The sequence below is a fragment of the Phocoena phocoena genome, chromosome 11, assembly GCF_963924675.1.
Source record: "Phocoena phocoena chromosome 11, mPhoPho1.1, whole genome shotgun sequence".
In the NCBI taxonomy this organism is placed as follows: Eukaryota; Metazoa; Chordata; class Mammalia; order Artiodactyla; family Phocoenidae; genus Phocoena; species Phocoena phocoena.
In genome coordinates, this window is record NC_089229.1 from 64,718,517 (window position 1) to 64,743,063 (window position 24,547).

The following is a 24,547-nucleotide window of genomic DNA, read 5'->3' on the forward strand; positions in this document are numbered from 1 at the left end:
AAAATCCCACATGCCGCGGAGCAGCTAAGCCCGTGCACCACAATTACTGAGCCTGCGCCCTAGAGCCCGCGAGCCACAACTACTGAAGCCCGCGCGCCTAGAGCCCGTGCTCCACAACAAGAGAAGCCACTGCAATGAGCCCATGCACCTCAATGAAGAGTAGCCCCCTCTCGCCGCAACTAAAGAAAGCCCACGTGGCAACGAAGACCCAACGCAGCCCCCCCAAAAAATATTTCCTCCTTCTAGAACTTGCAATCTCTTAAAAAAAAAACAAGCAAACCTAAAGCAGTATCTCCAAAAGTATAAGCAATAAAAAAATTTTCCACTCAGTGCTCCAGGGAACACTTCGGTTTGGAAAAGCCTGAACACTACATCTCCTGCTTGAAGAGTTCCAATACAGATTCATGCATGAAAGGCCCTGAGAAGTCTTGTGTTGAAAAAACCTATTTAATGTTGGTTCCTTCATTCATTCAAATATTTATTGAGTCTCCACAGTGTGCCACATGTTTTTCTAGGCACCAGAGCTATAGTTATGAATAGGATAGATATGGTTTCTCATTTTAATTGGTGGAGCAGATAATACACAAGTAACACTAGTAATTTCAGATAGTGTTAAAGATCGTTATGAAGAATGTTAACGGCATGGTCAAATGTGACATTTGAACCAAGATCTGAATGAGTAGTCAGAAGCAGCCAGCTATGTGGAAAGCTGGGAGGAGCATCCCTGGCAGAGGGATTAGCAAATGCAAAGGTACTGAGGCTGGAGTGAGCTTTTGCATGTTTGGGTCTGAAAGATGGAAGACAGGTGCCCTAGACCAGAGAGAAGAAGAGTGGTACCAGGTGAGATCTGAGAGGCAGGAAGGGGCCAGATCATTCACAACCTTGTCATCTACAGTGAGCTATTTACCCAGCATTTTCCAACCTTATTTGATGACGGAACTTTTTTTTTTCTGGTATAAACATATCTGTTAACATCCCGTAGAACTCGTATGCTGCGGATTATAGGTTGCAAAACCCAGGTCTAAGGCATTATCTCTCTCAGAATGTTTGCATCTTTTTGGAGGAATCTGCTTTCTAACAGGAATTTATTCTGACAGAATAAAGCTCTGATGTAGAGTTGCAGACTTCAGCTAGCAGATTGGAGAGTATTTTCTTTTCTCCTTTTGAGTTTTGTTTGAATGATAAAACGTGCCTCAGTTGTCAAGGATTATTTTTAAAGTTTATGAAAGGTTATTTATGTAAATTATTGCTTCTGTAAGTTTTAAATGTTTTAATGCCGATGCTTCTTGAATGTTGGCTTTTTTATTGATATTATAGCCTAAAAAGTTTTGGAATGAGTGTGAAAGACAGAAAGAGAGAAAGGAGGGACAAGCCAATTAAGATTCTTCTGTGTGGATAAGAAGGGGGCTGGAGAGTTTTCAGCTATTATCATAGAGTTAAAGATAAAAGCCAGTTATTCCCTATCCTCATTGAAGAACGAATGAGCATAAGCCCAGTAAGAGGAATTGAAATCAGATATCAGGAAGACACTCAAGACAAGGAGAAGAATGTGGTACTGTACGGAATTACTGAGAAATCGTATAGATTGTTCTGGCGGCTGAAGAACTTATAAGGACATGGACAGGCTTCCCATCTGCCTGGGGAGATTTTAGTTTAACTTCCTGAAGTCTCATTTTGATGCCAAAGCAGGGGAAGTGACAGTAGGAGGGTAGGTAAGTTGGAGAAAGGACTATTTCAGAGTCTAGGAAAGTTAACGAGAAATAAGTTCACCACGTGGAAGAACTCAGCTTCCTAAGCAAATCAATAATATTAAGACAAAAAAAACAAAGGAATAATATCTGACATTTATTGAGTGCTCGCTACACCTCAGACAACTTGCTTAGTGCTTTATTTAATTTAATGCTCATGTACCTCAGTGGAGTAGGAAAAATTAGCGTGCCCGGTATTTTCACAGCAAGCATCTTTGCCACAAGGCTTTTCACCACCAACGCTTTCGCTGCATAACTAATTGACCATAAGGCAATTTTGCCATAAAAAGTAAAATAACAACAACAAAAAAGAGAGACATTAAAAAGGACATAATGAAACATGGAAAATGAATAGCAAAATTCAAAAGACTGTCATGAAATACAAAATATTTGAATAGATTTAAAATGTGTGCATAATCATGGCACTACTGCACAAATAACTGATTTTATTTCGTGGGTTGTACCAAAGCACATGGCTTCCAAGTCATTTGTTTATAGTATTTTATGCATTTTTTTTTTGCTTGTTGATTTGTCTCCTTGTTCAGCATTGCGCTGCTTCTTTTTCCATAAAGTTTCTTTATTCATTAAGGGATGTATCAATTTCCAAATCCTAGGTTACGTATGTGTAACTGAGCTTTATGTTGCCTTGTGAGAGCCTCTATACTGCTGGCTGTTCTTGGCATATGGTTACATGTCCGTTGATAGACGTTCCAAAGTTCTATGTGAAGTGTGGGTTCAACTCTGTGCCTTCAAATCATTGAAGAATTTGCAAAGTGATATGTTATCTTTTTCTAGTATAGTGTGCAACCTAGCTTTACACGCTCTTATTTCACACTTTCAGTAACTTTGATCACTGTATTTACCATCAAGTCGATATACGTCCACAGTTGTTATCATCCACTACTTTAAGACTGCCACATCTACTCGTCACTGTATAGACCATTATGAAAGCTAAGGTCTATGTAATATAAAAATGAGAGTACTGTGTCAATGCCAAGGAGTTGAAACCAAACTGTCAAACCAAACTGCCAACCAGTTATTTTATCTTTTAAATTGCCTTACAGCCAATTAGTTATGCTATGAAAATGTTTACGGTCAAAATGCTTGTGGTAAAGGTGTCTATGGCAAAGACGTTTACAACAAAAGTACCTGGAATAAAAAAAAAAAAGATCCCAATTATATAAATGAAGAAGGTGGGGATTCAAGTGGTTAAATAACTAGCTCAAGGTCATGCGGTTGTTAAAGGGCAGGACTGAGATTTAAACTTAAATCAGCTTGAGTCCGGAACTACAATACTTAATCACTACCCTATACCGACAAAACATGGAGACAAAACATTGATCGTTAACTTGTTGGATCTGAAGGTAAGGTGGGAAAAAGGAATCTTTTTATCCCAGGTCTGGATACAGACCCTTAAGCAGAATATTTTTCTTGTCTTGAGATGGAAAGAACGCAAACAGCAGAACAATGAGAGGAAGACTGGAATGCTGTGAGTGGGCAAGTTTCCCCCCAAGAAGGCGATGAGGTGTTGGCCTGGAGAACCTCAGCTCGGATAACAGGATGGATTTGGGAAGTAGAGCCGGAGGCCGGGGAACTTGGACAGAGGTCCAGGTGTTAGCAAATCCAGTCCCAATGGGAATGGAATCGAGTGGATCTGACTGTGCCACGTCAGGAGGAAGCTTGTGCTCAGAAACGACAGGGAAGGTCCAGAGGGTACTCAGGAAGAAGACCACAATGACAATTACCTGGAATGACCCGACAGAAAATGAAAAGACTTTTTATTGATTTATTTATTTTTTTAATTATATATATATTTTTGCGGTACTCGGGCCTCTCACTGTTGTGGCCTCTCCCGTTGCACAGCACAGGCTCCGGACGGGCAGGCTCAGCCGCCATGGCTCACGGGCCCAGCCGCTCCGCGACATGTGGAATCTTCCCGGACCAGGGCTCGAACCCGTGTCCCCTGCATCAGCAGGCGGACTGTCAACCACTGCGCCACCAGGGAAGCCCGAAAATGAAAAGACTTTTGAACACAAATTGAAAATGAGAAATTGGGTGGACTGCATAGTAGAGTCAGCCTTAGTGAGAAGTGGAAAAGGGATTCTACCTACTAAATGTTCCCAGCTCACACTTAACCGTCAGAGATATGTCCACCGGGCTTCCTTGGGGGTGCAGTGGAAAAGAAGAGCCTGCCAGTGCAGGGCACACAGGTTCGAGCCCTGGCCGGGAAGATCCCACATGCCGCGGAGCAACTAAGCCCGTGCACCACAACTACTGAGCCTGCGCTCTAGAGCCCGCGAGCCACAACTACTGAAGCCCATGCACCTCTGAGCCGGTGCTCCGCAACAAGAGAAGCCACCGCAATGAGAAGCCCGCGCACAGCAACCAAGAGTAGCCCCCGCTCGCTGCAACTAGAGAAAGCCTGAGCACAGCAACAAAGACCCAACGCAGCCAAAAATAAATAAATTAATTTAAAAAAGAAAAGAAAAGAAAAGAAATTTAAAAGAAATATGTCCACAGAAAGAAAGAAAGGAAGGAAGGAAGGAAGGAAAAAAATGTCCACATAGCTTCTCATCAGCACATCTTTCATTGAGCTAGTTAGTTATTATTGACTAATGGGCACACATACAATACACAAAAGAAAGTACTATTACACACACAGTTAAACACTAATACTAATATTACAATGAATACTCATATACCTAGATTAAGAAAGAGAACAATATCGGTATATCAAAAGCCCCCGTATGCTCCTCCCCCCATACTTCACCATTATCCTAAACTTTGTGTTAATCATTTCCTTGTCTTTATAGTTTTGCCACCTGTGTATGTATCCCTAGATATTAGATCATCTAATTTTGCATATTTGGGACATTAAATAAATGAAACTCTTCTGTATGTATTCTTCTCTCGCTTGCCTCTTTTACTCAATATATTTTGGAGATTTACCCATGTGGACATGTGTTGTTTTAGTGCCTTCATTTTTCACTGCCATGTGGTATTTCATTTTGCTTAACATACCACTATTTATGTATTCATTATGCCATTGATGGATATCTGTTTTTCCTCCAGGTTATTATTATTTTGGGGCTGTTGTAAATAATTTTGAGGTGAACATTTTGTGCCTATCTCCTGGTGCACATGGACACGCGTTTCTCTAGAGCTCCTATCTAGGAGTGGATTTGTTGGTTGTAAAGTCTGAGCACATTAAACCTCACTAGGTAGTCATAAGCTTTCTGTGTTCTCTATTGCGGTTCCAATTTACCCTGCCTTCAGCAGTGGATTGGAGTTCTGATTGCCCCACGCCTTTGCTGAAACTGGAATTGACTGACTTTTTAATCTGGGAGGTGTGAAGTGGTATTTTATTGTGGTTTTAATTTGCATTTCCCTGATTAATAATGAAGTTGGACTCCTTCCCGGCCCCCCACCCAATATGTTTATGGAACATCTGTGTTTCCTCTACCATGAAATGCCTGTTCATGTCTTCTGCTCATCTTTTTATGTGATAATTTGTATTTTTCTTATGGACTCAAAGTTGTTCTTTATATATCCTTGATACAGATCCTTCATTGGTTATCTATGTGGCAAATATCTTGTTCCCCTCTTTGGCTTGTCTTTTTATTCTTTTGGTGGTATCTTTTTGTAAATTGAAGTTCTCCATTCAAATACAGTCAGATTTGTTAGTCGTTTTATTTAGTTTTTTAAAAAATTAAAAAAGTTACTTAGCCATAAAAAGGAACAAAATTGGGTCATTTGTTGAGATGTGGATGGATCTAGAGACTGTCATACAGAGTGAAGTAAGTCAGAAAGAGAAAAACAAATATCGTATATTAACGCATATATGTGGAACCTAGAAAAATGGTACAGGTGAACTGGTTTGCAGGGCAGAAATTGAGACACGAAGAGAACAAACGTGTGGACACCAAGGGGAGAAAGCAGTGCGGGGGTGGGGGGGTGGTGTGATGAATTGGGAGATTGTGATTGACAAGTATACACTGATGTGGATAAAATTGATGACTAGTAAGAACCTGCTGTATAAAAAAATAAATTAAATTAAATTAAAAAAATTTTTTTAATTTATTGGAAAATTTTAAAAATAAAAATTTTATAGTTGATTTACAATGTTGTGTTAGTTTCTGCTGTACAGCAAAGTAAATCAGTTATACATATACATAGATCCACTCCTTTTTTTATTTATTTATTTTTAAATTTTTTATCATTATTATTTTTTTTGCGGTACGCGGGCCTCTCACTGTTGTGGCCTCTCCCGTTGCGGAGCACAGGCTCTGAGGCTCTGGACGCGCAGGCTCAGCGGCCATGGCTCACGGGCCCAGCCGCTCCACGGCATGTGGGATCTTCCCAGACCGGGGCACGAACCCGTGTCCCCTGCATCGGCAGGCAGACCCCCAACCACTGCACCACCAGGGAAGCCCCAGACCCACTCTTTTTTAGATTCTTTTCCCACCTAGGTCATTACAGAGTATTGAGTAGAGTCTTTTTCTTTAAGTTTGCCCATTTTCTTTTTTGTTTAAGGAATCCTCCTTTTAAACATTCAATGAACTTTTAATTTTAGAATAGCTTTAGATTTGTAGAAAAGTTGCGAGAGTCTTACAGATAGTTCTCAGGTACCCCACACCCAGTTTCCTCTAATGTTAACGTTTTACTTTATTACTACAGTGAATTTATCACAGCTAATGAGCAAATATTGATACAGCATGGTTATCTAAAGTCCATTTTAAAAAAATTTTATTGAAGTATAGTTGATTTACAAGGTTGTATTAATTTCTTCTGTGCAGAAAAGTGATTCAGTTATACATAAATATTCTTTTCCATTATGGTTTGTCACAGGATATCGAATATAGTTCCCTGTGCTATACAGTAGGACATTGTTGTTTATCCATCCTATGTATAATAGTTTGCCTATGCTAATCCCAAACTCCCCTTCCTTCCCTCCCCATCCCCCCTTCCCCTTTGGCAACCACATGTCTGTTCTTTATGTCTGTTTCTTTTTTGTAGATATGTTCATTTGTGTCGTATTTTAGATTCCACATATAAGTGATAACATATGGCATTCATCACTCTCTTTCTGACTTACTTTGCTTAGTATAATAATTTCTGGGTCCATCCATGTTGCTGCAAATGGCATTATTTCATTCGTTTTAATGGTTGAGTAATATTCCATTGTATACATGTACTACATCTTCTTTATCCATCCATCTAGGTTGTTTCCATGTCTTGGCTATTGTAAATAGTGTAAAGTCCATATTTCATTCAGATTTTCTTAGTTTTTCTGTTCCAGGATCCCATCCAGGATACTACATCACATTTAGTCCTCATGTCTCCTTAGGCTCCTCTAAACTATGACAATTTCTCAAACTTTCCTTGTTTTTGAGGATCTTGACCATTTTGAGGACTGGTCAAGTATTTTGTAGAATGTCCTTCAATTGGGATTTCTTTGTCTAAAAGAACTGTTAGACAGGATTATGGATTTTCAGAAAGAAGACCGCAGAGGTAAAGTGCCATTTTCATCATATCATATGAAGGGTATATGCTATTAATATGACTTATCATTGATTACATTAACCTTGATCCCCTGCCTGAGGTAGTGTTTTTCAGGTTTCTCCACTGTAAAGTTACATTCCCTACCCCTTTCCATACTGTATTCTTTAGAAGGAAGTCATAATGTACATACCACACTTAATAAGTAGGGAGTTATGCTTCATTTTCTTAAAGGGGGAGTATCTATAAAGTATTTAGAATTCTTCTGTATGGAAAGTGGTCTATCCTCCTCTATTTACTTATTCAATCGCTAATTAATATTTATTTATTTATCATGGATATTTATTTATGGAACATGAATAGTAGAAGCTTAGTTTCTCACTATTGGAGAGGTTACAGATAAGTAAGGGGACAAGGCTGGAATCAACCATGTAGCTCTTGATGAGAGTTGGAGACATTAATATGAACCCATGTTTAGCTTAATAGAGATACAGAAATAATTATAGATGTATGTATACACATGTATAGTATACATACATATATTTCCTAACTCTGTCTGCTGAGAGGGTCTACAGTACCCCAATAGCTATGAGCAGACCCAGTGCCAAGATTTTAATTTCTAATACCATTCTCCAATAAAAAGAACCAGGGATTTTTAGAGAAATGGCTTATTCTAGAACTGGGCAGGAAATATACAGGATGAGCCTGGAGCATCTTATAGTTCCAGAAGGTAAGGAAGTACTCAAAACCCCCCAGAATGATGGGGGTATGTTAAAGGGACACAGCAGCCTTCAGAGCTCCCCATGGCCAAAGCTGGAATAATTTTAACAACACAGTAAATGAGGGAGTATTGGATTATTACCCAAAGTATAAAAGAAATCCATTTTTAACGTGAAAGTCCTATTAGTAGTCTTCTATATTACCTACTAAGAGTTTTCTAGGTCTGCATTTTCCCATTTAAGGCTTGAATCAACTTGTAATGGGTTTGAGTGTACTGTTTGAGGTAGAGATCCAATTTAATCTTTTTCTAAAAGGATAACCATTTGTTCCAGCCTATTCAATAGTCCATCCTTTCCCCCACTAATATGCCATACTCATTCAGTTACAAATAGGTCTCCATACACGTGTGTCTCAATTCTGAGTCACTGATCTAGTTGTCTTTCTCTGCACTGATAACCCACAGTATTCATTATTAGAGTTTTGTATTATGATGATGTTGGGTAGAGTGAGTATCCCACCTTGTTCTTTTTTTTATCAGGACAATTTGCCCTGCATTTGGCTCTTGATTTTCCAAATAAACTTTAGAACTAGCTTACCCAGTTCCAAGAAAAGCTCTGTTGGGGTTTTTATTGGAATTGCATTGAATTCATTATTGCATTTGTAAATAATCGACAGCTTTATTATATTGAGTTGCCTTAGCCAAGAACATGCTGTATTTCTTCATTTATTTGATCTTCTCTAATATATTTCTATAGAGATTTATATTTTTCTCCTTGAAGAACTTGAACGCCTTTTGTTAGATTTTATTCCTAGGAACTTTATATTTTTGCTATTATTGTAAGGTGCTTCTTTTCACTCTTTTAACTTTTCCATCAGATAGTTCATGGTATATAGAAATGCAATTGCTTTTACATATTTCTATCCAGCAATTGTCCTAAATTGTTATTAATTCTAGAATTCGTTTGTAAATGATCTCGGGTTTTCCAAACAGATAATCACATCAACTACAAATAATGACGGTTTAGTTTTTTCCTTTCTAACCCTCATAGCTTTCACTTTTATTTCTTGACTTCATTTCTACTTCTTGACTTATATCAACTGTCTCAGACTTCCAGTATGATGTTGAATAGAACCAGTAATAATGGGCATTCTCACCTTGTTCTAGATCTTAACAGAAATATTTCAAAGTGTCATTATTAAGTATACTGTTTTACAAATGTTTTATCAGGTTAAGGAAGTTCCCATCTCTACCAAGCTTGCAAATTTTTTTTTAAAAATCAAGAATGAATGTTACATTTTATTGAACACATTTGGGGGGGCATCTGTTTAGATAGTCACGTGGCTCTTTCCCCTCTTTAATCTGTTAGTGTTTCACACATTGCTGGATTTGGTTTGCTAACATTTTGTCTAAGAGTTTTCTGTCTGTGTTTATGGGTGAGATTAGCTTGTAATTTTCCTTATACTGTTATTGTCTGGTTTTAGAATCAAAGTTATACTAGTCTCATAAAATGAGTTAAGGAATGTCTTTTCTTGAATGTTTTCTAGAACTTCCTACATGTACCACCTCTTGTGCCCACCTCACATCCTTTTTGCCCTCCAGCTATGGCAGCGATAACCAGGTTGGTACAGGTGTAACGTGACAGAATCTTGCCTCAGCTACCCCACCAATCTCTCACTTTCTGTCCTATGGCTTCTCCACTGTGGATGTTGAGGGGAGCCTGGAAAAATCCCTAGCACTTGAGGGTTTGCAAATCTGGAAGTTCAAGAAAGTTAATAACCTACGGGGCAACCCTTGACCAATGGAGGATGGAAACTGGTGGCTTTCCCCTTCCATCCCTTAGGCAAACAATTCTAAGGTACATTCCATGCAGCAAGATTGAGCCTTAGTTGCCCATAGTAGTGACTCCTTTGTGTTGGCTGTTCCTCCTTCCCTGTTTCATTTTTCCTGGTCCTCCATTTCCAAAATAAAATATTTCACTTTCCAAAATAAACCATCTACACCCAAATCCTTGACTCTGGCTTTGCTTTCTGGAGGAACCCAGGCCACAGCAACTACCTGTAATTAAGTTGTGTGGCCTGGTGTTTTCTTTGAGGGAACAGTTTTAACTGCCAGTTCAATTCTTTTTCTCTAATGCTTATACAACTATTCAGGTTTCTATTTCTTCTTTAGTCAGTTTTAGCAAATTGTATTGTTTTGCTAGGAATTTATCCACTTCCTTGAAAACTTCAAATTTATTGGCATAAATTTGTTTTTAATATTTTCTCAACTATTTAATTTCCACAGCATCTCCAGTTAGATCCCCTTTTCAACTGCTAATATTGTTTCTTTTCAACTTCTTTCTTTTTGTCTTGATTAATCTTGCTATAGGTTTGTCTATACTGTTTCAAAGAACCAACTTTTAACTTGTTGATTTATTTTCCCTATAATGTATCTTTTTCAACTTAATTTGGACCCTGTTCATTTTTTTTTTTCTTACACTTTTCTGGGGCCATTTTGCTTTTGTTCCTCCCTAACTTCTTAAACAAAATTCTTAGCACATTAATTCTAAGCTTTGAAATTTTTCTAATGTAAGCATTTGCAACTATAACATATGGACTTGGAAGCCACACTGGCTGAGTCCAAATCCTGGCTCTGCCACTTGCTAGCTGTGTGGCTTCATTCACTTTTCCGTGCTTCAATTTCCCCGTTTATGCCTGCCTCAAGGATTGTTATGAGAATTAAATGAGTAAAATATGTGGAGCTCATAAACCAATGCCTGCCACACAGTAAATCCTAAGTAAATGTTAGTATTATATATTTTCCTTTAAGTACTATTTTAGCTACTTCCATAAGTTTGGATACATAGTATGGTTATAATTAAATTCTTAGTAATTTCTCTTTTGCATTATAATTTATTCTTCAGAAGTGTGTTTTTAAAATGTTAGTTGTCAGTATTTACAGTTTTCCTACCCTCCTGGACCTATGAGAAGATTACACTTCATAGACCCCTGGGAGTTCATCATAGCCAAGGGACTTGCTTTGCTCAATGAAATGTGAGTGGAAGCATTTAAGAAAGCAGCATGCAATTTTCCATGCTCTTTCCCTTTCTGCAGGGATTGGAGAAATACATGTTGAGATACAGGTGCCACTAGGTCAGAGCAGTCTGGAACACAGAGTTCACACATAGTGGGCAGCTGCTCTGGAGGGCTCTCAACACCTTGAGCAAAAAATAAACTTGTGTCAAGCTACACAAGTTTTGATGCTGTTACCACACCATAATCTAGCCTATCCTACTTGATATTAATTCTATTTTAATTGAATTATGGTCCAAGAATACAATCTGTTTGAAAGTCATCCTTTAAAATGGTTGGGGCTGGATTTATGGCATACTATGTGTCCATTTTCCATAAACATTCCTTGAAACGTTTGAAAAGAATATTTATTCTCTAACTGTGTGTGCAATGTTCCTTCAATGCATATTAGATCAAGCTTGCAAACCATCTTCTCCATCCTCACTGATTTTTTGTTTCCTTAATCTATCAATTCCTGACAGAGGTAGTAAAAATTTCCCACTCTGATAGTGGGCTTATCATTTTCTTATCATCTTGTCTTCTTGTTCTATATTTTTGGGGCTATGTTATTAACACACACAAATTTAGAATTATTTTAGCTTCCTGATTAATTGACTCTTAACAGCTTATATCTGGAATTCTAAAAATCTGATCTAGCTTCGTCCTTCACTGGAACATTTATTTAATTACAACTCCGGGATTATTGACATATTTTGATTTATTGCTACCATCTTACTAAGTGCTTTATCTTTTTTTTATGGATAGGTAAGGATATTGACAACAACACTGGAATAGCAGAGGAATTGAAAATGCTATACATTGATCAATGGGAAACTAGCTAAATTAATTATATTGCATATACACAATAAAATACCATGAAGAAAGCAAGCACATATATAGTCTTTGGTTGAACCATATACCATTCTAAGTGCTCTACATTACATATACTACCTCACATAATTTCCCAACAATACTACTACTATCCCATTTTACATATGAGACAAGAAGTTAAGTAACATGCCCAAAATGACACATATATATATATTTTTTTCTATGTCATAATATTGACATTCAGTCCAGTAATCTTCCTAAATGCTTTATCTTGATTTTTATATTCATTTCTTTATACTTTTCTTGACTTCTTTTGTTCCCCTTCACTTGAAGTTATCCACTTAGTATCATTTTTTTAATGATTAGCCTAGCTATTTCTTTATATTCATTCTTACTTTAATAGAGTGTGCAATGAATCAATTTCTGTGTCTCCCCCTTGAACAATACAAAGATCTTGAAAACACATTAAACTTAATCATCCCTACCCAACCTACCTGCTTTTATCATCGATTCTTTTAGTACTAGCCTTCCCCCACTACGCATAAATAAGACGTTATAATTACTATTTTAAACAGTTACTGTTTGTTGGGATTTACCTAGGTATTCACCAATCTCTTTACTCATCATTCCTTCTTGTATTGCAGATGGTCATTCTAAGATCATTTACCTCTGCTTGAAATAAATCCTTGAGAATTTCCTTTAAGTGAGGGTCTGTTGGTTATAAATGCTCTCAATTTTTACTGGAAAATATTTTTGCTTTCTCTCATTATTGAAAGATAGTTGCATTGATTTAGGATTCTATGTCCATAGTAATTGTCTTTCAGCACCTTGAAGATACTGCTATATCCCTGTCTTCTGATCCGCATTTTTGCTGTTGAGAAGTCAGCCATAAGTCTAATCACCATTCCTTTGTCGGTGATCATTCTCCTTGCCAATGTTCACAATCTTCTCTTTCTTCTTTGATGTTTAGTTTCCTATGGTGTTCCTACACGTGAATTTTTTCTTATTTATCTTCTTGGCATTCACTGAGCTTCCAGAAGTTCTCTACAGTTCTGGAAACATCTCAGCCATTGTCTTTGAATATTACCTCTTTCCTATCCTTCAGTTTCATTCCAGAGCTCTAATTTGGCACAGTTCGATTTTCTCTCTCCTTTATGTCTTTTACTCTTTCATATTTTCCATATCTTGTCTTTGTGGATTACATTCTAGGTCATTTTTTCAGCTCTAGCTTCCGGGTTACTAATTTTTTCTTCAGCCATATCTAATCAACTATGAAATCTATGCACTGAGTTTTAAGATTCAACACCTATTATTTTTTATCCAGAAATTTTTTTTGCTTATTTTCCAAGTCCAATTAGTTATTTATAGTCTCTTATTTCCTGCTCACTTTTTTGAGTTTCTCTTTTGTTTCTTTAAAACAAACAAACAAAAACCTTATATTCTGTGTCTAAAACTTTAAATATCTAATGCCTTTGTGGGTCTATTTCTGCTGATTTTCACTCAACGTGCTTTATTTCCATGTGTGTTTTGTGACTTGGCCCATAAGCTGTAATTTTCCCTGAGGTTTCACCTGTGGCAAGCCTTTGAGTACTAGGATGTGGTTGAGTTCCTACAGAGAGGATTACAATTGATTCAGCAAGTTACCTGAATAGTACCAACCTAGGATAACTTTAAGTTTTTTGTTTGAGTTTTTGGTTTTTGCTTTTTGGGTTTTTTTTTTTTTTTTTTTTTTTTTGATCACATAGCACATGAATTTGTAGTGCAAACCCAGCTGAGCACTGGCTTGTGGTTGTGAATTCTGAGGGAATATTTATTATTTTTCCTACCATCCAGAATGACACAGGCCAAATTCCTTGCTGCTCCTTTCTATATGGAGGTTTATTTCTCATTCTCTTTACACAGAGAGTTCTGGGGTATATCCTTTGAGAGCCCAAATTTATGCAGGATAATCCCTTGGCCAAACCTCTTGTCCCTTGACCTGTGAAACCATCAAAGTAAAATCTCAAGGTTCCCAAGACTCTCTCAGGGTGAAGACCAGCTTTGGTCCTTGTTTTCCAACCTGTGTTCCTATTTTCACTTCATTTTGAGTTCTGTAGATTTCTTTCTTTTGTGCTAGCTTGGTGATACATTTAAGATTAAATGTTGTTTAATTTAAATGGTTGTCTTTAAAATTTTTATTTCAACTGAAAGGGTCATTCAAGGTATCTAATCCATTGTGCTATTAGAAACGAAACATCTTTTTTAGACTGAGGTTGAGACAGAGGTAATGCAACCTTGACACATACAATTCTTTGTCAATTGTTCTGGTTCCAGCACCACTCGTCCTCAAGTGCCCTCTACTTAAAGGGTGTATGCTATTTGGGAGAAAGAAACATGGCAATAAATCCTTAATTGCTGCAGATCAAATGAAAATGTATAGTATAAGGCAGTAAGATAACAAGTGATTAGAGGGGAGACTATTATTAATCACAAAGCAGGAATTGTATCTCCTCACATTCAGGGGTTTGACAAGGAAGTAAACCAGCTGTAGGCACAAGATTAGCCTCTCTATCAGGCTAGATTGCATTGTCACAACTGACAGGGTATATGGTATCAGTCCACAGTCTAAGCCTCATGGAATGGGAGAGAAGATGGGAGAGTGAAGTAACGTAGAGACATGTGTTTCTCTAGAGTTCCAGCTCCCGACATGGCGGAAGTGGTTGAATTACTTTGATCATCTCTAGGAAGTTACGGTGGAGATTTTGGTATTTGCCTTTGGAATTCACTTCTAATTCCTGTCAAGATCAAGCATAAGGTTCTTGGGAAGAGAAGAGGACAGGGAACTGGGATACCAAGATTACTTCAAGGACACAGAACAAAGACTCAGTTGCTATAATTCATTGTACTGGGTCTAGCATCCTGCTTGGGAACTCCATCCCAACCCTGTGAGGAGCGTACAGCTGGCGTTTTCATGCCTGGGCACCTGGACTACTTGCCTAAATGTTCTCTCTCAACTCATTCTCACCCCTATTTTGGGTTTCACTGGAAGGAAAGGCAGGGAGAATGTGGGGGAGTGTTGGCAACTGAGATACTATTCTCCTTTCTGGGCAGGTCCAAGTCATAGACTCACTGATCATCAGCCTCTGATGGCCTTCAAACTCCCCATTTCTTGACAGATGAGGAACCTGGTGATGAATAAGGTACAGAGGCATGTGAGATATGTGAAGTAAACTGGGGAGCAGAGGGAGGGCAGGAAAGAAGGATCTAGGGAGGAGTAACTGATTTGTCTGGACTGAGAAGATGGGTGGGAAAAAGGAGGGTTAAAGGGTAAAGAGATGGAAACCCCTGATGGTTCAGGCCTCTTCAACACATTCTTTCTGGGCTTGGCAGCTGGCGCTCAGAGGTCAGGCAACCCCTTCTTCCCAGGTTCCAGAAACCCTAACTGAGCGACACCTCTTCTCGAGAATGTGGGTGGAAGGAAGGTCCTTGGTGGTGCCCAAGTTAAGAATTTAAAGTCTATTCTCCTACTTCTAGTTACCCACAAGTGGCCACCACACCCTTTCTCCCAACCCTGGTAGCCACTGTTGGGAGAGCCTGTCCTGTTTGCCTCTCTGGTTTAATCTGGCTGGGGACCTGTGGCATCAGACTATTGGCAGCTGTGGTTCCAGACACACACCACAGTCAATTCCACCTGTATCTTGCCTCAGACTCTGCTTAAATAAGCCAATCAGATCAAATAATTTAGCTTCCCAGCCTTCAAGAGATTCTCCCTGCCCACCCCCCCCACCCCCACCCCCACCCCCACACAAAGTGCTTCCATTTCTCCACAAAGCAGAGGGAAGAGGAGGCACAGGGTGGTGGAAAGAGCAAGACCTGGATTTCAAGGAAGGAGACTTGGCCTCTAGTCCCTGCTTTGCAACTCACCAATTATAAACTTGAATGGGTCACCTAAACTTGCTGAACACTCTGGGTCCAAATCCTGTTTCTCTGTTCTCTAGAGCAGAGATCTCCGAGGGAGGATATGTTACACAATCCACTGGGTATGGGAGGACAATATCAAAGACTTCCCTTTCCTTTTTTTTTTTTTTCTTTTTTAAAAATTAAGCTTTAGGACTTCTCTGGTGGTGAAGTGGTTAAGAATCTGCCTGCCGATGCAGAGGACATGGGTTTGAGCCCTGGTCCAGGAAGATCCCACGTGCCGCAGAGCAACTAAGCCTGTGCGCCACAACTACTGAAGACTGCGCACCTAGAGCCCGTGCTCAGCAAAAGGAGAAGCCACCGCAATGAGAAGCCCATGCACCGCGATGAAGAATAGCCCCGGCTTGGTGCAACTAGAGAAAGCCCATGCACAGCAACGAAGACCGAACGCAGCCAAAAATAAAAATTAATTATTTAATTAAAAAAATTAAGCTTTAGTGTGTTTAACATACAGATTGACACTGAACCCTCACTTGGTCCTTGTATCAGATGGTCTCCATGTCAGGTATGTTGGGTGAGGTATCTGAGTGCAAAGAAGTGTTAGGGAAGTCAGTAAAAAGTATCAAGAACATCAGCTGAAATACGAATTTACATTCATTAATGTTGATGATGAATCTCACCCTAACTGTGTAGTTTGACTTGAAATATGAGTTAATGATAGAACTTTTAAAGTCATATTCATATATGGGGATGGCAACATTTTTTTTTGCCAATAAGGTTTTACAATCAGAAATGTCTAGAGACCACTTCTTGGCTGTAGGACATGTGGATGATACAAAGCAGCATAATACCACTATCATTTAGTCCAGAGTAAACTCTGTTGGAAGTGGAGATGGACACCAGAAACACCAGTCTTAACAACGGTGACGTCTCTAACAACATGGAACGATGAGGCAAATCCAAGGAGAGGGGCGTCCACGCTCAGTAGTGTTCGTCCCAGGTCAGAGGCCAAAGGCAGAGGAAAACAGCTGTCAGTAGCCACATCTTTCTGGAGTCAAGGCCCCAGGGAAGAGTTGTTTAATGCATTCCCGGGCTGCTTACGGAATGTTCTTCCTGTTCTTCTGGAGAAAGAAGCACGCATGCCCAGGATCGGGCTTGTGAGGCTTCTGCTTCTTGGTATGAAGAGAAGGAGAGCTTTGCATAATCGCCTTCGTTGGAGACTCTCCTCTGGGTAAAGGGGGCTTCCTTAGAAAACAGTCAGTCATTTCCTACTGACTTCTTCAGCAATGATGTGACACTAAGGGCACTCTCACCTGCTCCCAGGATACCTACTCCCACGCCTCAGAGCCTCTCCACCCACCTGCCTCACTAGGCTCTCCAAGATATGCCTCCCTAGAGGAGCAAAATAAGAATTCCCCAAGGGCCAGAGGATAGGGTCACTTCATTTCCTATTAGAGTGATCGTAATTGTTGCAAAACTTACAGCCACAGACCCTAGGTGGGAAAGAATCTTGAGCCTCTTGTTTATTCCATTGGTCTCTGTAGTTGATGTCAGGGCTTGAAGAGTCATCATTGTCTGCTGGGGTTTGGATGGGAGCCCAGCAAATACCTGGGAGCCTAGGAGTGCTCTGGAGCTCCCTCTGCTTGGAGACGCAGGTGGGAGTCTCCACCTTCCTTCGTCCGGCCCCTAGGCTCTGCTTAACCATGCCAGCAGACGCTGTGTGCAGGCCAGCAGGCAGGCAGCCTAGGGCTCAAGGATGTGGGAGCAGATGGGAAAGACAAGTGCCAAAAGCCCCAAGGATGGAGACATGAGCTGGGCTACTGGGAATGGAGCCCTGGAGCCACATGCATTTGGATTGAACAACCGGGGGTGAGCTACACTTTCTAGGGCAAGCGGAGTCTGTGGACACTCACTTCTCGTGACATTGCAGAGTACTCCTCCACAGCTGTCCTGTTCTGGGGAAGTTAGGATCTCTGAGATGCCATAAACCTTCCTGAGGCTGAAAGAAGCCCCCACGCTAGAAAATGCAGGAGCATGGTAGGATAACAGCTGAGTTAAGGCCATAAAGGCAAACATTGGGTAGATACACATTGCCTCAGTGACCTAATCCTGACAATGTGGCCTTGGAAGTAGAATCCTCCAAAGCCTTGGAGCCCCCATGGGCTTCTGAGGGTGCTCTGTGCAAGCCAGGCTGGGCTCCCAAAGGCCTTTCTGTGAATCTCATGTTGCAGGTTCTAAATGAAGGGATCTCACGATAATAGGGACTTTTTCAAACTTTGGGTCACAACCCACTGTGGTCTGTGAAATCAGTTTGGTGGATCCGAAAAGATCTGAAAGACAGAAAGACAAAAAGAAGGGAGGAAGGGAGGAAAGAAGGAAGGAAGGAAGGGAAAAATAATGGAAAACATTGCAGGGTGTCTCTTGTTTTATAAAATGTATATCTGCATGGGTATACTAGGTCATGACAAAAAATTGTTTCTTACTACGGGTTGCAGTTAAAATTTTGGGAAACACTGTCCTGGGAAGACCCTTTTGTTTGGGTTACTTTCATTGCTTACAGCTTCTTCCATTTATTCATTCCATTTTCACCATCCGGAACATAAACAGAGAGAACAGCCCTAACATGGCTTAGAAAAGATAAATAAGTTCACCTTTCTGGACTTGATTGTTTTTGATCTCTAAAACAAGAGAACTAACGGGGATGGCCTGGTAGCTTCTGTCTTTATGAATCCATGACTCTGTGTCTCTCAGATGTTCTGGAGTTTGCTGAGTGAGGGTCTTTCCTTCATTCCCACCATACCTATAACCATAAAATATTTAAGGAGAAAAAAATGGCCCTAAAAAAGGGAAAAAGAAACAGATGGGAGTGCTCCAGAGAGGGCTCAAGGGGGCACATTTTTACCTGGAGAGCAGCCTGGAAGAGGACAGGGTCTGGAGGGACAGGTGGGAGGTATTGGGGGAAGATAAAAAGAAGTTGGTTAGGGATAGAGAGATGGGCTGATGAGTGCATATGCTGGGCGCTGTGATCACATCCATAATCCTGCAAATCTGTCTGACTCAGAACCTCTGAGTTCTCCAAGGCTGGTTTGAGAGGCAGCATGGAACAGTGGAAAGTGCAGAGAGATCTGAGTTCAAGTGGTTCTGTCACTCACCGGCTGTAAGAGCTTTGGCAACTCCGCACATCAGTTATACAACGGGGAGAGTACTTTCTAGCTGGCCTGACTCAAAAGGTCATGATGAAGATCAAACGAAGAGCTGTGAAAAGACACTGCCAATTACTGTGGAACACTTAGGACTCATCTTCTACCACTTTTTGATAAGGTTTATTTTCAAGATGCCAGGTTCACCTGTCCGGCCAATTAAGCATTACGAAAGTGACTTCTGAGTGATCAACCTCTTCCAGAGGCTCATGGAACTTTCTGAGGATGTCCCAGAGTGTTGGTTGTTAGAGATTTCCTCTGACACTTTCCTGCCCACGAGATTCACTGCTAGCTTTCCCATGATGCTCTGGGCAAGGGGATTCCTTCTTTTACTTTCATTACAAGCAGCTAATCCATCCATCAGACTGGCAGGACCTCCAAAGGGGCACTTCCTTTCATCTGTTTCTCAGAATGGATAGCCCATTCCCAAGGTCAATCAAACAATCTGTGTCTCTTCTATTTTTTTTTAACCTGTCCAGAGAGAAAGTGTCCATGATACTCCCTTAATGAACTGTTACGGTGTTTAACAAACGTCACTGTTTGAAGGTCCTTTTTTCTGTTTAGCCTCAGTCCATTTCTCTTGATCCAGTTACTGAGAGTCTGAGAGGGGCTGCTTATCATACAGTCTCGCATAACTGTTTCAGAAATGGATGAGGCTATTTTGCTGAGCTCTAGTACCACCCTTCATTGAATAGGTATGTAATGTTGGGCAAATCAACCTCTCTATACCTCATTTTCCCACCTGTTCAGTTTGTCCCTCTGAGCCATGGTTTCCGCCTCTGTAAAAGGTGAACGACAACATCTTCCCTGCCTAAAGGGGGTCACCAACTGCTGGATGACTTCCTGGGCATCTCTATTATAGAACATTACATTGTAATTACTATTTATTTCTATATTCTCCCACTGGACAGTGAGCTCGAAGGAGGGAACCACATCTTTTTCGGCTCTCCTCTAGCATCTAGAGTGGTGCCTAGCACATAGCCAAGGAAACGGAGTAATTTTTAGCCAAGATTTTCTATGGTGAATTTTCCGCATCCACCTACAATCCCAGGTCTCAGATGTACTTTTTTTTTTTTCATTTTAACATCTTTATCGGGGTATAATTGCTTTACAATGGTATGTTAGTTTCAGCTTCACAACAAAATGAGTCAGTTATATATATACGTATGTTCCCATATCTCTTCCCGCTTGCGTCTCCCTCCCTCCCACCCTTCCTATCCCACCCCTCCAGGCGGTCACAAAGCACCGAGCTGATCTCCCTGTGCTATGCGGCTGCTTCCCACTAGCTATCTACCTTACGTTTGGTAGTGTATATATGTCCATGCCTCTCAGATGTACTTTTTACCTCCTTCCATCCCTTCACACCAATGTCGGATGGGATGGATGGGTGTGTGGGGCTGGGGTCCAGGGCCCAGGGAAGCTGAGACTAAGCTTGTTTGGATGAGGTTCGCGACGGGCCGAGAACGTGGTCGGCCGTGGTCGCGCCCGAGGGGACATCGAGTAGGGGTGACAATGCAAATCCAGCCTCCTCTTCGGCCCCGTTTTCGTTCGCTCTTTTATACCAGCGTGTGGGATCGGGCTGAGCTCCCTGACGCTCTGCAGGAGTAACACGACGGCGGGCTGCACTGGGATTCTCCAAGAGCGCTCAGAGAACCTTTGGTGCCCGCCGCAGCTCCTCTCCACCCCCACCACAGAGCCCCGCAGACGACGGAGAAGTCCTGGCCGGGTCAGCCCAGGTGGGGGTGACGCACCTGGAAGAGGCGTCCGCAGCAGGCTGGGTAGAACCACTGCGGTGGGGGGAGAGGGGAGGCATCACGACTTATCGCAGGCAAAATCGTGGATCTGCACACACATAACTATCGAAAGCTCTCACGCACGGAGGGCAGAGTTTGCCTTGCCCCGTGGACGGCAGTCTTGGAGGACTGGGCAGAGTCTCCCAGGAGACCGTGCAGTGGTTGATTCCAAGTCAAGATGGTTGCAGCGCAGTTGGAGCTCTGGGCAAGAGATGACTAGATCTGTGGGCGGGGCCCAGGGGCGGGGTGGGGCGGGGCCTTGAGAGAGGCGGGGCCAGGAGCTGGGCTGTCTCTGCTTGTCAAAAGGCAGCCGCCGATCCCCAGGCGCCGGGAGCGCGGAGCAGTGTGCCCACACGCAGTACCAGGTGCGGACCCGGGACCGGCGAGGAGAGGGGGCCCCAGTATCGGGATTAGGCGCGGGGTGGGGGCGTCGGGGGTACCGGGTCTGAGTGCCCGTGTGCAAGCACTAGAGTCTGGGCGAACTTGGCGACCGAGATCTGGGCTGTCGTGCCTTGAGGCTGGGGCACTAAGGGGACCCTGAGGTCTGAGAGAAAGCTGAAGTTCGTGCCAGGCTGGAGAGGGGAGCAGCGACCTCCTCGGGGCTCAGGCAGCGGATCACAGAAACGGTCCTCCAGCAGGGTGCTCGGCACTTGGGCAACAAGAAACATTTGTTTCCTTCCTCTGTCGGGCCGCCTCGGCATGGACTGGAGGAATAAGAAAGGGAGGGATGGGCTCTGTAGGGTGCTGAGGTCTTCTGGGGATGGAGTGTGTATAGCCTTGCTATCTTATAGGACCCACGCATGGTTACCTGCGATGATGGAATTGGATCTTTTAAGTAGAGTTTTTTTTTTTCCTTTCCTTTTCTTTTCTCGCTTTTTTTTTTTTTAAGCCACCAATTATTTTAGACCTGGTTGATCCAGTGCACCGGACTTATTTTCTCAGGAAAGCCCATCCATAGATGTCCACAGGAATTCAGGGGCAAGCATCTAACTGAGGAGGGGGCTCAAGGAGTAGCTTCTATTGGGGGAGTGAGGAGTCCCACATCTGTGGGTGGTGGATGAAGAGGATTTCAGGGGAAGTATCTAGGAGGGAACATCCTATGGTCTCCGGGGAGCAGTTTGACCTGGCCCCCCTCCCCCCATGGACCACTGAGGCTGAGACCTAGGCTGCCTGGGCTGGGAGAGCCCTGGGTCTCTGAACCCAGGCCCTTCCCTCATCTTCTCCTCCTCTTCCTCCTTCTCCATGTGGTGCGTGAGTCAACCTCCTGTCTGGGCTCAGCAGCCAGAGGGGCCAGAGCCCAGGCAAGCAGTTGGGCAGGCATTTTCTGAGCATTGCAAAAGCTCTCCTGGGCAGAGTTCAGCTCTGCACCAGCTCCCTGCTGGAAGGCTGGCTTCCTCATGGCTTGTGGTGGCCACTCCTGAAGGGGACACTCTGCACAGCAATGATTATGGGATGGCTATGGTATGACTCCAGAATGGGTTGACTGGGAAGGGATTGTGGCTTTGTGGTCAATCCGCATCTCTTATTCTCCTGGGATCAGGAAGTGCATCCCAGCACGGCAGAATTTTCCAGCCCCTCATATGCCATTGCTGCCTAGTGATCTTGTTAGCTGCCTATGTGTGTTAGGGAGGTGGGTGTGTACAGGAGATTGGGAAAGACTCTGGGATAAGGGAAGCCGTGGTGCTGGCAAAGGTTTTAAGTCAGGCTGGGAAGTGGGGGTGGTTTGCTGAGGTGGGAATGGGTTATCTGGACACTGGAGCCTCAACTTTACGAACCAAGAGTGTTGTGTTTCGGGGGGACCTTCCTCATCCCATCCCTGTCCAAGTGCTGGAGGGGATTGTGAGTCCTTCTGGAATGGTGTCAGTGTTGTATGTAGCCAGACCAGGAGGCTATTAAGACTGCAGATTTCTCGCTGGCTTTTGCTTTGGGTGTTTTAGATCCTTGAGCAGAAGTAGGGGCCCCATTTGGCCCCTACTCAGTGGCCTCTCTGGACCCATTTGAAGACAATCCACAAGCAGGCTAGGGGGCTGACTCAAACTGCAAACAGCTGGGGAATTCACAGTCTGTGCTCTGGCTGGGTCCCATGACTTCAGTTTGGCTGTCCCTCATCAGCCATGACTTGGACCCTTTCCAGGGTAATGGATAAGAAAGGGGGGAAGAGTAAAAGGATGAGAAAAGAGGAGAGTGGGGTAAGGAAGGAGGGAAAGAAGAGGGTTAGGGTTAGGGAGCTTTCCTCACCACTCACAGCCAAGACCATGACACTCTATTTGTATAAATACTGTGGAAGGTCTGATGCTGTTTGAGGTGCCCTAGTTACTTGTGTTCATGGTTTCTCGGTCTTCTTTCCCTATTCGACCTCAGAACTGATCTCCTTCGGGCACCGAGTCCCAGAGGAAGCACCAGGAGGACCTCTGGGACCCACACCGTCCGCTCCCAGAACACATAGCCAGTGTTAAAACCAATGTCTTTCACATTTGGAGGAAGGCCTGGGGTCTAGTGGGCCAGACCAAGTGGTTATCCAAGACAGGAGAAGGACTTGCAGTTGTTCATTTCTTTACCCCACATCCTGAGGAGGCAGAGGTCATCCTGCCTGAGAGCCAGAGTTTCTCTGCAAGAAACTGGCCGGTGCTTACATCCAGCAGGTGGGCTCTAGTGGCCAGAGAGCCAGAGTCATGAGCACCTGGAGGTCTGAGCTAGGATGGCACTCCAGTGTGTTGCTGGACAGGATGAGCTATAGGAACTCCAGCTCTCCATTTGTTACTGTTTACGTCTGGTTTGGATGCAGGTAAAGAGAAGTAAGGAAATGACAAGATTTTCTTAAGAGCCTCTTGTGTGCCCAGCATGGTACTAGGCCCTCTGAGGGATAACAGGGAACAGAGCCCACCAGACCGGGCCTCTTCCCCCTAGACGGTCTGAGCTCAGACTGGGCAGTGGCTGGCGGTATCTTCTTCCACTACAGTCCAGTTCTCAGGGGGTCCAGCTGGACAGGAGCCAGCCTGGCTGTAGCTCTGGACCACTAAGGCCTTGCTTCTAGTTATGCTTTTCTCCGGTTCCCCATTGACTGTCTCCTGTCTCAGTGCCCTCTTGGATGTGCTAGAGAGAGTGACTGTATAATTTATTGCCCAAACTGGGAGAATTTTGAGAGTGAAAGGGGTGTGATGAATAATTAAACCCAAGCTGTTCAGGACAAATTGGAACATTGAGGCATTCTAGCGAACCCCACCCCAGACCCAGCGGAGGTCACGGTGATGCGGGGAAGATGGGTGGGTGTGGGTTTAATGAGGAGAAGATGGGGGTAGTGCTTAATGATGAGGGGAAGATGGGGGTAGCCTGCTCTGTGGTGTTATCGCTAATTGCAGTCTCTCCCTGAGGGCAGCACTGCTCTGGGCCACCCTCTCTCTGGACTAGCCTAGTGTTCACTCCCTTCCCCTTCACCCTTGACTTGTGAGTGGCCTCACCTTTGGTTTTCCTGCCCCACCCCTACCTCAGACAGGGACAGCAAGGCCTGCCAACTCGCCTTCAGGTGCCCTTGGGGAACTGGGATTTATACTGAAGCCAAGACTCAGCCTCACGCTTCCTCTTCTCTCTTCCCCCCCAAAACCTTTAGTCTCTTCATTCTGTCCGTCCATCTTCCCAGACCTCCGGGGGCCCCACTGTCCCGTGGGAAACTCAGCATTAAAGCGGGTAGACAACCAGGAAGGGTAGGGTAGTCAAACCTTGCCCATGTGGATAAAGGACACAGGTCACTTGTAATCAGGTTCTGGGGAAATGGTAAGCAAAGTGGAGGTCAGGGCCGAGAGAAGCTGCA

At 42.8% G+C, this 24,547-nt stretch overlaps 1 protein-coding gene across 1 annotated transcript in view; it reads left to right on the forward strand.

The window, feature by feature from the left end:
• Positions 1-21,063: 21,063 nt before the first annotated feature.
• Positions 21,064-24,547, forward strand: part of VDR (vitamin D receptor) — a 53,311-nt gene continuing 49,827 nt past the window's right edge. The window contains exon 1 of the mRNA XM_065887111.1: positions 21,064-21,104. The gene's annotated coding sequence lies outside the window, so the exon portion shown is untranslated. The remainder of the gene's footprint in view (positions 21,105-24,547) is intronic.